Below are 4,370 nucleotides of genomic sequence, written 5' to 3'. Positions count from 1 at the left end.
ATGTTTATCCTGTATTTGATTGTATTTATCTGCAGTTAGTTACACGAATTCAGATACGAGATGAAATCAGATAGGGATGAACGAATTTAAGAGTTTTAGTCAAATGCTTATAAGATAGTATAGATATATGTATATATATGTATATGTATATATATGTATATGTATATATATATATATAAATATAATAAAATAAAACAAAAAATAAGGTAAAAGATGAAAACGGGCCTAGAGTTAACTGGGTTATCAAATTCCATTTGAAGGGACAGACTCAGAACGTTCATTTTTACATACCACAAAGACAGTCAATGTAATAAACGTGTTTGGGGTATCGTAGTAGGGAAAGCCAACAAACCAGGGGCGGATGTACGTTAAGAGGGTAGGGGTCCTGGGCCCCCAACAAATATTAACTAGAAAAGCCCAAAAAAAAAATTACTTTGTATTTTTTTTAATTAAATGTATTTGGGCCCCCAACAACATGAGACAAGAGGCCCCTCTTCAGACTTCAGTTCAGTCTTCTTCATCGGCTGCGACCTCACAATTCACATCACTTCTTCTCTTCTTCTTCTTCTTCATCGTTGCGACAGAGACTGAGAGACAGACAGTGCTGTGTACTGCGGCCTGCGAGTGCTTTGTGCTATGCGAGTGTGCGACCGACTGTGCTGTTGTCTGCGACTCTGCTGTGCGACTGCCGGAGCCGGATCGATGAAACCCTAACCCGCTAGCCGACTGACCGAGACCGACTGTGCTGCTGTGCCTCTTTGGTAAAGATTCTAAATTTCTAATTTCCAATTCCAACTTCAATTAGTAGTTATTTAGGTTAATTTTGTGGTAATTGTTAATTGGTAAATGCTTTAGGTTAGGTACTTATTTTAGGTTAATTTTGTTGGTTAATTTTGTGGTAATTGGTAAATGCGTTAGGTTAATTTTGTTAGTTAATTTTGTGGTAATTGGTAATTGGTAATTGGTAATTGGTAAATGCTATAGGTTAGGTATTTTAGGTTAATTTTGTTGGTTAATTTTGTGGGTAATTTTGTGGGTAATTTTGTAGGCAATTAGGCAATTCAAATGGAAAGATTTTTTAAAATGAAGCATCAACACCTGAATCGAGCTCTACTCCTTCGATGTCTTGTGAAATTAAATTGAACGATCTTCCTTGGGATCCGGCCGATAGGAAAAAGATTTCTGAATATCATCCTAATCAAAGGGATGAAATAAGGAGAAAATATTTGCTTAGAGGACCTTGTCAACCACGGGGTCATGCATTTCCAAAAAAATTTGTCGGGAGTAAAGGAAGACATTTTTGTTCGACTTGGTTTGATCAATATGCTAATTGGTTGGAGTATAGTGTAAAAACGGATAGAGCCTTTTGTTTGTGTTGTTATTTGTTTAGAGATCATTACGTAGGACAATGTGGGAGTGATGCTTTCGTGACAGATGGTTTTAATAGTTGGAATAAAACGGAAAGACTTGGTCTTCATGTCGACGACATCAATAGTTTTCACAATATAGCACTTAAGAAAAGTGAGAATCTAATGAGCCAAGATCGATCTATTGCTGTTGCCTTTCATAAGCAAACTGAGAAGGAGAAGAATGAGCACCGAATACGATTAGATGCTTCAATTAAGGCGTGTAGTTTCTTGTTGAAGAATGCATTGCCCTTTCGTGGTCACGATGAATCTGAAATGTCTATCTCTAAAGGCATGTTCTTGGAAACATTAGCCTTAATTGGTGATTGCAATGAGGATGTAGGTAAAGTTATATTAAAAAATGCTCCAAAGAATAATCAAATGGTGTTTCCAAGTATTCAAAAAGATATTGCTGCTTGTTTTGCAAATCAAATACTCAAATCCATTCGTAAAGAAGTTGGTGATGATGTGTTCTCATTACTAGTTGATGAGTCTAGTGACGTTTCTAAGAAGGAACAAATGGCGGTGGTTTTACGATATGTTGATGCACGTGGTATTGTTAAAGAGAGATTTTTTGGTATTGTTCATGTGAAGAGGACATCTTCTTCAATTCTTAAATCTGCCATTGATAGTTTATTTGCTGAACATGGATTGAGTTTGAAACAGTTAAGAGGGCAAGGTTATGAAGGAGCAAGCAATATGCGGGGTGAGTTCAATGGATTAAAGGCCTTGATCTTGAATGAAAATAGCTTAGCATATTATATCCATTGTTTTGCTCACCAACTTCAATTAGTTGTTGTGGCGGTTGCCAATAAACATGACGGAGTTGAGAACTTTTTTAATATGTTAGGAATGGTGATCAATGTGGTGAATGCTTCTTGCAAGCGTAAAGACATGCTTCGACAAAGTTACAAAGATAGAGTGCAAGAAGCAATTGGTAAGTGTGAAATTGATACTTGAACAGGGAAATGCCAAGAGCTTTCTCTTATACGAGCCGGAGATACACGGTGGGGTTCTCATTACAAAACCATTTTGAGCTTGATTGCTTTGTTTCCGAATGTTGTTAAAGTGCTCCGGTATGTTGAAGAGGACGGGGATAATGGTTTTAGTCACACTCAAGCAACTGGTATTTTAGCATATTTGAAGACATTTGATTTTGTGATTTATTTGCATTTGATGTTTCATATTTAGAGGTCACAGACTTGTTGTCACGGGCTCTTCAAAAAAAGGATCAAAATATTTTGGAAGCGATTTCATTGATAAGAGGAACCAAACAACTATTGCAACAATTTAGAAAAACTGGTTTTGATCCACTTTTGAAGAAAATGTATTCTTTTTCTGAAGCAAATGGTATTAAGGCTTTGGATATGGAAGACCGTTATTCAAAAAACGGAAGACAAAGGACCAACATCACCAATTGTCATTATTACAAGTTTGATATTTTCAACACTGTTGTGGACATGCAAATTCAAGAGTTTGGGAATCGATTTAGTGAGGTAAGTACTAAATTGCTTAAAAATATAGCAGCTTTGAGTCCATGCGATTCATTTTCGCAATTCAATGTATCCGATTTATTGAAATTGAGTGAGTTGTATCCTCAAGATTTTAGTCATATGGAAAGGATCGCTCTTGAGAAACAACTTAACATGTACTATTTGATTGTGCGTCAAGATGAAAGATTTGCCAATTTGAGTGGTATTGCCGAGCTCGCTAGACTGCTAGTGGAAACAAAAAAGCATCAAATTTATCCTCTAGTATATCGGTTATTGAAGTTGGCTTTGGTTTTGCCAGTTGCTACTGCAACAGTCGAAAGATGTTTTTCTGCTATGAAGATTGTGAAGTCAGATTTGCGCAACAAAATCGGTGATGAATTTTTGAATGCTGCAATGATATGTACTATAGAAAAAGAAGCACTTCTCGCAGTTTCAAATGATGATGTAATTACGCAATTTCAAAAGATGAAGAGTCGTAGGGCACAGTTGTAAGAGATAACTTTTTATCATTTTTGTATGAAATTGAAGTTAATTATTATTTTATTTTATATCGTGCCCCCTACAATATATTTTTCTGCGTCCGCCACTGCAACAAACCACATCGACTAGGAATGTAATTTACTCTTAAATTAATTAATTATTATATTACTCTAAATTTAATTTTAATATACAATATATTTTCTTTCAAAAAAACATATATTATATATGTCTACATGCGTGTGCACACATACACACACATAGTGAGGTTCACAAGAAAAATGACATCTATCAATCATTAGATTAATTGATTCAAGGAATAAGATTAAATGAATGTTTACAATAATATTTTTTAAATTAAAAAACCTCATCCCACCTATTTTTTATTCGAAAAAGATAAAATATAATAAAAATCGAGCAAAATAAATTACACAAAAAAAATCATGTTTTTCTCACTAATTTGACATCCATATTAATATATTTTTCATCCTTTTTTTCTCTCGCAATTATGCGGTTTTTAATTCATTTTGCGTTGAGAAAGTGAGTTGATTTCACAGGAAAACGTTAAATAAAAGAAAATTAGGAAAATCACAAAAAAAAGAATGAATATATATCATATGTGTAATTTATTTTGCTTTATTTTTGTTTATATTTATTTTTTTTCTAAATAAAAATTAGGGATGGTGAGATTTTTTTAATCTAAAAAATATTGTTATAAACGTATATTTAATCATAACCATTGAATCAATTAATCTAATGGTTGTTGAAGGTGGATTTTCTCTGAATAGTTGAACCTCATTATATATATACATGTATGTGTATATATGTGCGTATGTATATATACGTGATACATATGTTTTGAAAGAAAATATATTATATATTAAACTAAACTTTAAGTATAATAATTAATATATCTATACTATATTGTAATGCATTTGGCTAAAACTCTTAAAAACTCTTAAACTCTTAAAACTCTTAAACCCGTTCATCCCTA

General features: G+C 33.4%; 1 pseudogene; it reads left to right on the top strand.

The window, feature by feature from the left end:
- The first annotated feature begins 1,121 nt into the window (after positions 1-1,121).
- On the top strand, positions 1,122-3,391 carry LOC112521822 (annotated as a pseudogene).
- The last annotated feature ends 979 nt before the right edge of the window (positions 3,392-4,370 follow it).

Source organism: Cynara cardunculus (genome assembly GCF_001531365.2).
Source record: "Cynara cardunculus var. scolymus isolate 2C chromosome LG 11, CcrdV1, whole genome shotgun sequence".
Lineage (NCBI taxonomy): Eukaryota > Viridiplantae > Streptophyta > Magnoliopsida > Asterales > Asteraceae > Cynara > Cynara cardunculus.
The sequence above is the reverse complement of the archived record's forward strand: the minus strand, read 5'-3'. Positions and strand labels throughout refer to the sequence as shown.